At 33.8% G+C, this 13,337-nt stretch overlaps 1 long non-coding RNA gene across 1 annotated transcript; it reads right to left on the reverse strand.

The window, feature by feature from the left end:
* Positions 1-7,819: 7,819 nt before the first annotated feature.
* LOC118743681 lies at positions 7,820-13,089 on the reverse strand. The gene is made up of 2 exons (XR_004993489.1): positions 12,745-13,089; positions 7,820-7,882 (listed from the first exon to the last, which is right to left on the reverse strand). It is a non-coding gene; the product is annotated as an uncharacterized LOC118743681 (long non-coding RNA).
* Between the last annotated feature and the right edge of the window lie 248 nt (positions 13,090-13,337).

Below are 13,337 nucleotides of genomic sequence, written 5' to 3' on the forward strand. Positions count from 1 at the left end.
CATATATTTATTTATTAATAAAAAAAAAATATTTGTATAAATTTTTTTTCCATTAACCATACATTTTTTGGTTTGTCGCATATATCTTTATCAAAGTGCAAAAGTTGATCTTGCTAGGAATAAAAATGTATTTTTAACAAATTTTTAACTGCGACCACTTTTATGTGCGAATCACCGAAATGAAATGGTATGTAGAAAATAGGTGTACTTTGAGGGGGTGTGTGAGGCTGAAAGTTGTTTTTATCACAAAATAACTTATGAACTTCTCTTAGTTGGAGATTTAGCTGTAACTTGACATCAAAACATCTAAGTTTCAAGACAGTCCATTTTTTTATTTTTGTCCACCTTCGCGGCACTGTGCGGCGGTTAAAATATGTCGGCCCGAAAATAGGGCATTTTATTTTAGCCGAACTATAACTGACCAAAAATGTAATCAGACCGTTAGAAATTGCAAATTTTTTTAATTTTAAAAACCTTTCAAAAACCAATTTTTTCTGTACATGCCTATTTAAAATACGAAATTTCGACTCAAGTAGTTTGTGAAAAGAAAGCTTTTTCTTAAAAATGGTTCTACTTCTAACATGAAACACTCCCATAGGTGTGAAAGCTTTTTTTCGAAATACAGGCAGTGAAGTTATCTCCTAACTATCAACGCATTGCGGATATTTAATTAATCACACGGTTAACGGCCAAATATCAAGAAAAAAATTTACAATGTTTTGAGCGTGTAGAATTTTTTCGAAAAGGCAACTTTTTTTCTCATTATACGGTGGAAGGATTTCACTAAATTTAGTTCTTTAAACACTAAACTTATTTATGAGAATATAGTCAAGATAATGTTTAAATTCTTTAGAGGTGGCCTGTAAGCGGAATTTCCAAGCAACTAATATAAATATAAAACAAATTACTTTGCCTAGCAGAAACTATTTTTCCATAACTTTGTCTTCCTTGATTAAATAGGATGCACATTAATTTTGTTAAATGCGATTTTGCGGGAAAAAGATAAGAAAACACTTTTCACAATGACATATTAACAATTACCCGCTCAAATTCACCGCACAGCCACTCTGCCGCACAGAGCAGTTTAAGTTATATAGTTAACTCGCCAAATAAAATTATATTCACTGCATTGTTTCAAGAATAAGACTTTTCAAATTCAAACCGCGCTTTCTTCTGAAGAGTTGAAGTTAATGGAAATATCAATAAACGATTGAACTTGTCGTTCTAGTTCCAACAGGAAACAGCTTTTTTAATTGATCTATTAGTCTATAGTTGCCAGTTTTTTTTTTTTTTTTGAAAGGGTTTTTCCAAAAAGGTTATACGTGGCGTATGAGTAATTTTATTTTTAGACTGACTGCCGCACAGTGCACCACTGCAGTGGTCTGAAATCAAAAAGTAGGGTTAAAAATAAAGTACAGCCTCCAATTCTTAACCGAATAAAAATTTTATGTTTTTTTAATAAACTAGGCTACGTTCTTAAAAGATCGCTTGAGCGATATTGGTGAATTTTTATATATTTATATTAAATTTTTTAGTGCAAAGTGCAGCGAAAGTAACAATTTTGAAGAAAATCGATTCTGCTGTTCCTGTTAGTGAATTTTACATAATAAAAATTAGTTGCAAACAATTAAAGGGGATCACCGAGTCAACAGTATACCAAAATTTAATATGCTACATATCAGAGCTGTGTAAGTGTGAAATCATTTTCAATTTTAAATCAACAATTTTTTTCTATCCAGTTTTCATTACTTATTCTTCGCTTACGATTGAGGTTTAAAATTTTTGAATTTTCCATTCTCTCAAAGCAGTTATGAATTCACACATCAACATATTCATAGCAAGATTGAAAAAACCAATGCCCAATCAAAAAAAGGTTTAACACTGAATGAGTATTGAAAAGGCTGCAATCTTTTATGTGTGTGCATTCTTTAACTCAGTACCAATCATTAGTTCAAAGACACCCTGGTAAATAACTTTTTGATAAAAAGGAAGATTTTTGACAATTGCTCAATTGTAAAAATTCAAACCGGCGTTACCCAATTTAAGTTTTTTGGTAGAGGGGATTTTATATCATATGTTTGGGATTATATATAAAACAGTTGTATTAAAATTTACGTTTTAAATATAATTCATGTTTTATCTTGAAAATGTTTAAAATTTACATTAAATTAGATAACTACTTCGCATAAGTTTAACATTTAGGTTGATAAAATTTTAGTGAAAATATTTTAAAAATCTTAGTGTCTTTAATAAAAAAATAGCTCATCATAAAAATTGTATCGCCGTTCGGCGTCGGCGTAAGTTTGTAGGTCCCTCCCATTTGTGTGACAGCAAAGGCGCACGCTACAAATCGGAGGAGAAGCTCGGCCAAAACGTAGCAAAAGTGTCAAGGCCAAAATATGATTATTATAAATAAATTTAGTTTCAAACAGGTCGCAACCCTCTTCAAACACCTCAAAAGTATTCCCAATATTATTTAGTTGTGAACCCGCATGAGTGCGAAATTACCATTTTTTACCAGAATTTCCAGATTTTACCGGAAATCATACTTGGTTTTCTGGCAACTGAGAGGACAAATAAGAGAGTAAGTAAGGTCATCTCTTTGTCAGAAGCTACCTGGTGGTAAATTCTGGTAAATGTGTCAAAAGATCCGATGTAGTGTGTTTGACAACCAAATTGTAAACAAAAGAGAAGTGCACTCTGCTAATGCATATTGAAAAGTAAATAATTCCTTGCTTGAGTGGATGCTAATGAGTTTTGGTTAAATTACAAAACGTTTAAAAAGGTATTAGCCGTCATTTTACGTTTAAAAACTTTAAAACTTTAACACATTACCACCCTATACTCTATATATGATTGACCATTGAACTAAATCGTTGTTTATTTGGGTAAGATTAAAATATATTTTACTATTCAATATTGGAGTTGGTGTGAAACAAAAATTAATAATTTATTGTTATGTATGCAAATAAGAACTACAATTCTGAGCTTATTGAGCATCTCTTAGTCAAAAACAAAGGCAGTTTTGCTTGATCAAGTTTCGAATCTAAGAAGAAAATGTTTTTAACAAACAAAAGGTTAATAATAAAATTTGAAGGATTTAAGATATTGCGTATGGTAGCATGAAACGTCACAATCTTCTTAATTGTCAGGCAGTTGATATGGCTACGAAAAAGTGACAATGGAAACACATAGCTGAAGATTTCATACTTACAGTGGGATAAACTTCAAACCTCTAATATAAATTAGTTAAATTTAGTTATTATTTTTTTTTAACAATTTTAAGTTTTCGTTTGGAATAGTTTTCATGAACTTATCTATTAGGAGATCTCTTTGGAAAATTACCGTACATCCGATATCTATTGAAATTTTGACATCCTCACTTTTTGGAAAAAGAAGTTCAAGATACAAGTTTATGTGCAAAAAATAAATTAAACAATAAAAGTCTCCTTATTTTTATGGAACTTATAATAGAAAAATTTGTATTTCATTACCCAGACTTTATGAATAGCCTACTCTATAAGTAATAGTAGAAATTCCGAATTAGTAAGTTCAGTCAAGACGTCATTCAAAAGTTTTGAAGAAAATCACTTTTCTCTTTTGTGAAAATTTGGGACTATCTTATGCGAGTATTGTCGACAAAATGTTAGTCTATGAATGACTAAAAATTAACGAATAAATGGTTAATCGCGATTAATGATTAAAATTAATTAAGCGATCGCTGTGGTGTAGTGGTTAGAAGTGCGCACTACCATTCCGCAGGGTGAGCGTCCGAGCCCAGTTCCGGCCAACAAAAAAAAGAAAATGTTTTTTGTAATAGTGGTCGGCCCCCGGCAGGAGTCGGCGTAAAACTGTAGGTCCCTCCCCTTTGTGCGACAACATCAAGGCGCATGCCACAATCGGAGGAGTAGCTCGGCCAAACACTAATATATGTCGATGGTCCTCTGCAATAACGGCACAATTCAAAATTTCAGGTTTAGAAAAATACATAATTTGAAAGCTTACAGTATGACTGCATATAATCCGGAATAATTACGTTCCAAGACATATTATTGCTAAATTACGAAACAAAAAATCTTTAATTGGCTCTACTGAGATATATGAAATTTTTAGTTGTGTCGATATGTAAGCTCGTTTCTATTATTATTAGTAATCATCAATACAATTTCAAATTACATAAACCCAGTCACAGCCCTTTTTTGTATTCGACGCTTCCAGAAATCACATAATACATAAAATAAATAAAAGCTGTTTTGATTAATATTACATAAACTGGAAACAGTTAAAAATAAGTGCGCTTGTGTACAGAGATTTTAGAACCTATTTAGTTCCTAAAATGTCTGTTTGCAACACATAACAATAAAAATGCACATCAAATTGCTAAGAATGATGAAGGAAATCGATTCAGACATGCCTGTTTAACTGGCCGTGCGTGCTCTAAACAAACACATGTTAATTAAGGAGCTATTCAAGTATTATGTAACCACCAGGGGAAAGCGGGGGTCTTGGTTTGGCAACGGGCAACATTTCTTCAAATAAGGAAAACATTAATTACACACGCACAAATTTTGCCTGCAATTTCCATCACAATTGAACACTGCACTTCACTCTCGTTTCGAATTTTTGAAAGCGTTTTTTAAGCTATTTAGTGGTTTAACACTTCTTGTGGGCACTTGATATTGGAAAAAAATTATGCGCAATTCGATCACTAACTACATTTTTTTGTAAAGAACGCCCGTTTGCTTTAAATTTGTAAAAATACAATTATTTTTTTATTTTGTTTACATCTGTCATTTGTTACAAATGAAGAAAAGTCCAAGAGTTGCCAAGTATAAATATCTCTATATCTATTTATTAAAATAATAATTTACAATAATAATTTATTTAATTAATACTTTATTAAAATACAAATTTGAAGTGCAAATACATTTGTAAAACTGTTTATCACGAAATGTTATTAATTGTTTGCAAGCATACTATAGTTTTCATGCATTTTGGGAATAAATAATCTAATATGTGTACATATATATCGTCGTTTAAAGTACAAAACCGCGTATCGTCATTCTGCAAAACCGTGTGATTGACATTGGCTGCCAAAAATTGGATTTGCTCACAAAAGCTCTTGGCTCAATTCTTATCCATTCGTCCTGAAATATACTAGCCAGAAATACGTTTGCTTTATAAAAAAGATAACCATTTTGAAATATGGGTGACTTTACTCTCTAGAAAATAATTTATGCAATTACGCGGTTTTGCATTTTCTTGATACGCGGTTTTGTACTTTAAACGACGATATGTATAGCATGTACTTACGGCGGCCGCCGTAGCAGAGTGATTACATGTGCGTACTTCCACTCCATAGGACCATGGTTAAATACCTGGTCAGATCATAACACAAAATAGCAGTCGTCCTTCGGCACGCAATGGCATACCTTCGAGTATATTTCTGCCTTGAAAACTCTTATAAAATCAGAACTCATGCCTCAAGTTTGAGCAGAAGTTCGGCCAAACACTTAGAAAAATATTTTAGCACCAAATATTTATTTGTTTACTTATTTTAAGGGAGATGGCAATCTTCTGGTTTCACATTTTGGGTACAAAAATTTCAACCCTGATACAACAAATAGTATTAGTACTGAATGATAATGACAGATTGCATTCCCATAAACGTCCAATCATACATGATTGAGTTTTTTTTTTGCATTCACATTCTCTATGTGAATGGGTATCAACCATTCCATAACACACTACATATTTTGTGTTTGCAATTTGTAACCAATCTCAAGAGTGGTTGTTAAATTTTTTAAATCAAACAATCACATTTTTTAAACGAAAAAAATGAGAATGCACACTCAATTGATTCAATCATTACACAGCTCTGCTACATATAATACTGTATACCTAAAATTTTTCTAAAACTTCAAAAAAAACAAGTAAGAAAGTCTAAGTTCGGGCGGAGCCGAACATTAAATACCCGGCGCAATTATTAAATATATGTTTTCCACCTTTCCGAAAACTACCGCTACACGATAAGCCGGGGTGTATAAATTTTAAGTAAATTAGCGTCCTTAAATTTCGAAATATTGAAGTTTCAAGCATTACTGAAATATACCGTTATATGAAGAGCGGTCGTAATTTAGTCCGATTTCAATAATTTTCAGCGCTTTGCTTTTATGTGGCAAGCACAATAACCATACCGAGTTTGGTTCAAATTGCTAGAACGGTTAGCGAGATACATATATGTGATCATAAGTGGGCGGTGGCACGCCCATTTTCCAAAATTGTATCATAAGCGTATTTCTTGGTAAACAATTGTTGCAACCATCAATTTTGAATAAATTAGCTTTAATATTTACTGATTTATCGAGGATTTCGTATTTTTCTAAATTACCGTTATATGGGATGTGGGCGTGGTTATTGTCCGATTTTAAAAATTTTCGGCCATTTGGTATGTTGTAGCAGGACCAACAACTGTGCCAAGTTTGGAAGAAATTGGTGCAGCGGTTACCAAGATATACGCATGTAACCATAAGTAGGCGTGGCTACGCCCATTTGCCAAAATTTTGTAATATTCTTATTTTTCGTCTAAACCTCATTGTAAATATCAATTTTGAGTGAATTATCTTCAGTGGTTACTAAAATATCGCACTTTTCGTATTTCTGAAAATTACCGTTATATGGGAGGTAGGCGTGGTTATTGTCCGATTTCGCCCATTTTCAATACCATCCGTCCCATGCCCAAAAGAAGTCCACGTACCAAGTTTCGTTAAGATATCTCAATTTTTACTCGAGTTATCGTGTGCACAGACGGACGGACGGACGGACGGACGGACGGACGGACGGACGGACGGACGGACGGACGGACGGACAGACAGTCACCGCTTAATCGATTTCTCTTTTCATTCTGATCATTTATGTATACATTTGTCTATATCTATCTCGATTCGTTTTGCCTGTTACAAACAACCGTTATGTGAACAAAGTTATAATACCCTTGTGCACAAGTGCGCTCGGGTATAAAAAGTTAGCTTTGGTACATTTTTTTTTAATATTTTACATTTTTGCTGTGCATTTTTTGTCGTTCCCCACTATAATGGTTTTCAACTAGTTATTATTATTTAACATTACTTACCAAGAGCAAGATAAACGCTTGTCATCAAGATTGTAACTTTTTCTGCTCTTTGGGCTAAAAAATTTAATACAAACAAATTAGAAACCTAGTATAACTTATTTTATAAAGTATAGTCTAAAATCGGATAAGAATTCTGTATGTTAATAAACTTAAAATCACTTGAGACCATAAGAATAATCCATTTTCTAAATTTTGTTTACGATCTAATTAATGATTCCATTTACTACTCTGAATTTCTCGGGCTCGGGCGAGTTTAACATACCCAGCAAATCTGTTCGTTTTCAAAAATTAGTTTATCTTCATCCGCTCGCAGCTAATTATTTTTCTCATGCACTAAAATTTAGGGCGCGTTTAGAGTTTAATAAAATCTCAATAAAACTAAATATTAAGTTTTCAAAACCAAGATCGATTTCTAAATAGGCAAGCCATAGACGATCTTTATCGTTAGTTTAATTGCCCTTTTATGGGAGTTTTTATATACGTGTACATAAGTGTTGAGAAAATTGTTTATGTACATCAAAACATACACACTTAATTAACTCTTCCCTTACCTAAATCGGTTTAAAATGTTGAACGATGCACATTTGTATATCGTATCTATAATACTATATGTTAATGTTATATTTCGCTAATATTGATGATTCTACATATTTGTTTTTAATATAATGGAAAATAGCTAGTACTCACCTTTTGGGGCAAGAGGAATCCACTGTCAAAGCTGACCTTTGATCCAATGCCACGAAAGAAGTTCTACGGGAGTTTATAAAAAAATTTTAAGTGAATTAGTTAAAGCCATAATGAAGAATTCAGCATAGCAACTTATTTAAAAAAGAAATTTAAATAATTGGGTTTACATTTAAAATTCTGAAAACTTTCGAAATGCACGGAAGATAAATATAAATAAGATTTCTAAATGCTACTCCATTTCCAGATCGACTTATCTCGGCAGCCAGTTCGAAAGCGCCATATCTCAGAAAACTTTTTAAGATGGCCCTAGTTCAAAACTTGATAGAAAAACATCCTATCTAAGAAGTTGGTTGAAGAACTCTTTAAGCATTTGAGAAAAATTAATCACACAAGCATTTAATGTTTCCTCAATGGATTTCAAACAATTTGATATACATATATAATATTTTTTTGTTTTCAATTTAAAAATTTACGTTTTCATAGCATTGAATCGCACGGTTTCGGAGATTTTCCCATATGTATGCATATCAGCAAAATTCGCGAGTTATTGCAAAATCCTCTCGACAGCAAAGTATTGTTTTTGCATTTATTTCAATCAATGGCATGCGAACAAGTACAATAAGAAATTAAATCAAGTATTTGAACAATTTTACCCTTAAAACTAGGGATGTGCCGGGTATCCGGTAGACATCCGGAAACCGGCTTATCCGGCCTTTTTTCTGTTATCCGACTATCAGGCCAGGCCGGATATGGCTAAAATCCGGCCGGATTTCCAGTTTTCGATTATAGAAGATTCTATTTAAGAATCTAGTTCAGCATTTTTTTTTAGTTATGATAATCAAATTTAATAGTGTCTAAAAGTAATTTGGATTTAAAAATTAATATATTTTTCATTATGAAAAGAAGCATTTACGCATTACCGGCCAAGAACCCATTTCAACACAAACACCCTTTTTGAGTTCACTGAGGAAGGTGGTTCACAGAGATAATTCATTGCCAAAGTAAACAAATTTGGAAATTGGTGCTTATACATTTGATAGTGTTTGACCGGGCTTTTCCTCCGATTCGTGGTGTGCGCATTGATGTTGTAACACAAGGGGAGGGACCTACAGTTTTACGCCGACTCCGAATGGCGATTGTATTTTTATGAGAAGCTGTTTTTCATGGCAGAAATAGACTCGGAGGTTTTCCATTGCCTGCCGACCTCTGGACCCGTCAGCATACCCACAAGCCCTGAGCGGCAATCACAAGGAGTCAGTCTCAAGTTACGTAGACACCAGACCTGTGACTGCCGTTCTGGGCACACCATCACCTGACGTAGACGAGACGGAGCTTCGTCTTTCTGACTACTGCAGCGGGTTGAACTCATACCTTAGATGCAGATGTGCCAGGTGAGTGTCCGGCACGCAAAGAGACACCCCACGACTCGAAATCACTCTCTTCGCATACACGGAAAACCCCACAAAACTAACGTACTTGTCCCTGTGGACAAACTACATAGAGGCTGCAGGCTTATTGGGTCTTCCGTTAGTTGAGCTTGACGACAACGACTGAGGCACTAGCCGATCAGGGCGGGGTTGTTATACCCGCTACAAAAAAAAAAAACAATAGCGGCCGTCTTTAATTCCACCAAATTAAAGGATCTTCTTATCAGGGTATAAGGGGTAGCTGTAAATATTTATCCATTTCTCCATTGTTTGGCTATCCACATCACTAGAATACTGATACTGGAATCAGTATCAGATCCGTTGCCTATTTCCTCAAAGCATTGGCAAATATTCTGGTCTCGCTCTTCAATAGAAGCTTTCACTAGAATTCGACTTTTTCATATGATTCATTAGGCGTCTCCATGCTGATTTATAATTTCGAATTATTTAGTTCACAAGCGAAACGATATGTTACCGTGCACACTAGTTTGATTTTCATCACATTTAAAAATAAAAAAAAGTCAGTCACGCGTTTTTTCTTTGCGGAATTCATTCTTGATTATCTTTTGTCTTTGACGTTCCTCTATTTACCAAAAATAATCGATCAATCCAGATTGCAGACGGAGAAGCTGTCTTTTTAATACGGTATTATATCAAAACTAGGATTTCAGAGGAGAAATTTTGTATTCTTAATTACGTATTGGATAGTTCAGCTAGAAAAAGCAGAAAATCTAGCTAAACAAAAAAACCTAATACATATAACAATATTGTGAAACTTGTTAAGAATAGCAGTCTACCAGATATCCGATCGGATATCCGAATCCGGCTCTTACTTTTTACAGGATATCCGGAATCCGGTTATTCGGCAAAATCTCTACCCGGCACATCCCTACTTAAAAGCTTTATTTAGGTGAAAAAGTACCGAAGTTATTAATTCTTTCATTGTCACCGAGAAAAAACTTAAATCTTTTTAATAACCTTGGGCAGTTTTCAAATAGAATGTTCATATTACAGACAATGGAGGTTGGCATCAAGCAGAGCAAATCTGTGAAGTTTCAAAAGTGTCCTACCAAACTAAAAACAAAAAAAAAATGGCACCATGCGGAATATCTGTCGCAATAGATAATTTAATTTAATTTTTTAAATTTTACGATGTTTTTAATGTCAATAGCTTTAGATATTTTTAAATATTGAAATCATACGGTGAAAATGCTCTTCGGTCCAAAACGAATTACTCTAGTGATACGAATTAAGTGTATCACCATATGAAACAAAAAAATTACATTGAGTAAAAGATGACTATGATTTGAGAGAAACTAAAACTCCATTTTTACAATTTTTACTGGCAAACTCGAAATTCATTCTAAAATTGTTATATATGAACATGAAGAAGGTAATAAACAAGTGCATAAGGAATACTGTGTAAAAATCTCCCACGCCAATATTTAATTACTTTTGAATTAGATGGCTTTTATATTAAGGCGCGCGAGTAAACATGTTAATAGAGGACTGTGTTTGGCGCTACGGGGCGTATACGTTACATACGCAACTACGGGCTTATGAGCACTATTGGTTATTTTTACTTCTTTTAGTACCTATATATTTTTCAAATTTTAATTTAAATACAATTTGGGGTTGAAATGTTGTTATTTATGCAAAACTGAAGATAATGCATTTTCCACGATACATAGGTGTATTAGAAATTTTGTGAGATTTGCTCATAAGTTTAGAGAAGTTGGATGCAATATTCAGCCCCAGCAGATGTATCGGACATTCTTAACCATTATGCGGAGCCCTAGGTACCGCTATACCTATAACCAACTTTAAACATTAAAAAGGCATTTTGACACTCCAGTAGAGATTTAAATTTCATACTACCCTAATTAGTACTTACGAACATAAATGTACATATGTGCCTTGTTTTAAAGTCACAACACGAAAATTTACCTTATAAGAAAAGATATCAAGAAAACAGCGAGTTTGTTAAGTGTCGAGATCTAAAACTATTCATCTTCAGAATCGAATTCATCCGCTGATTGGATATGCTAAAGATAGTATTTCAATTATTGAGAGTGGTAATGATAGTTTTCTTTATAGCAAAAATCGAGTCCGATATGTCAAACGTGCTGGAATGAGAGTCAAAATCTTGACATAAACCATGGAATGATTCGTTTAGTTCAAAATTAGTTTTGCATGGCTTCAAAAATAGAGGTCGAAAGTGTCCTGACACTCGAGAGGGAAAATTAAAATTTACCTCAGCCAGAAGCGCCGGGCTATTAATCAATATGCCTGTTATACCGCCTAAGCAGCGTTTGCCCAGACCCTAACTCTAGACCTCCATACGTAGTGCTTGGCAACTACAGAGCAGATGATTTACCATTTCTTCTTGATATAATGAATAACAGCTACGATAAGAAGCATTGTGTCCCAGTACCAGTCTTGCAGCATGGCTTTCAAGGGCCCAGTACCCTGTGATAAGGACTGTTAGTTGAGACAAATACAACCAGCTCATGATGAACGCAAACATATGAACTACCAAGTCGGGGATGCTCCATATTTTCGCCATATTAAAGGAAGTCCAGTTTTTAAAATGAGGCATATATATTTCTACTGCAGACTCCGATTCTGCAGTTAAAAATATGTAAGTTTTGTTTGACACTTCTATACTCCTCTTTTTCAACCTCTAAAATGGACAAAAATGTTTTGTACTCGAAAACGAAACGAAATTTAAAATCCTAGTCGTAAATTATCTATCTTATGATCGCTTCACCGACGTCCGGTTCGACCGGAAATGGGTCAAACAGACCGTATGTCCATTATACTAGCGGAAAGTCCACGTATCTTTGTCCGCAGAATCCGAATCTTTTGGTATTATATATTATATTCAAAAGAATGCAGCTATGGTCAATTTAACCCACTACCGATTTGAACCAGAATTCGGAATAATCCTTTTGTATTAATCCCAGATTATTAAATTTTTAGAAAGTGAAGTTTTGCTATCATTTGAGGGGGAATACCGTAGAACTGAGTTCTAGATACAAATGTACCTATATACATATTTTATAAACAAACTGTGTGAAAACTTATAGAATACGTACACGCACACGAAATAAGTCCAGAACAGCTCTTGACAAATACCTAATGGGTAAATATCTCAAATTAAAATAAATTTTATTTGTATAAAAATGCACATAGCTACATTTGTACCTAGGTTTCTACTGTACCTAGTAGCTTTCAGGTTTCCGCACAAGGGTTAATTAACATATTTTTATGACAATGGTCTAAACATAATTACATGGAAAATGCCACTGAAGATGGCACAACACTAAAACCGGTTTGTCTCCAAACCAAACTTGACAAAAGATGATGGAAATTCGTTTCAAAATAAAACGCTTTTGCTTAACATATATTGAAAATTTGACTATAATATTTATTTATTACGACTCATCATCAATGCTTGAAAATTGCAGTTTCAGCTTTAACATAATTATTACTCACAGAATATTCTTCAGGTTGAGGAAATGCACTTTCACGTATTCAACAGCAACGATTAAAAATTCAAATAACACAAAGGTTCACAGCGATCACTTAACTTTTGAAAGCACAAAATTACTTCTGTGTAATATTTTATCTCAAAAATATTATCTACTTCATCAACTTTAAACGGAACACTTAGTACGCTTTATGTAAATGTGAAATCCGAAAATATATAAAAGTCAGCCTAAAAAAGCTTAATTTTCTCCATTTACTCTCCAACAACCACTTGTGTTTATAATTATTTATTACTACACTTTATCGTTCAAGTGCAGCAGTAAATTTTACCTGACTTGCATTCGCGCCGAATGTCCGTTTCGAACTGAAGTCACAAATGCACGCGACTTGCCGCCGAGACTACTACCACACACCGTTCGTTTCCGCTGCTGGTACTAACGGGTGATTTTTTTGAGGTTAGGATTTTCATGCATTAGTATTTGACAGATCACGTGGGATTTCAGACATGGTGTCAAAGAGAAAGATGCTCAGTATGCTTTGACATTTCATCATGAACTGCCCATGCATCCCGAAAAATGCACTGTTTGGTGTGGTTTGTA

This window comes from Rhagoletis pomonella, unplaced genomic scaffold, assembly GCF_013731165.1.
Source record: "Rhagoletis pomonella isolate Grant_MI unplaced genomic scaffold, Rhpom_1.0 Rhpom_scaffold_00007, whole genome shotgun sequence".
Lineage (NCBI taxonomy): Eukaryota > Metazoa > Arthropoda > Insecta > Diptera > Tephritidae > Rhagoletis > Rhagoletis pomonella.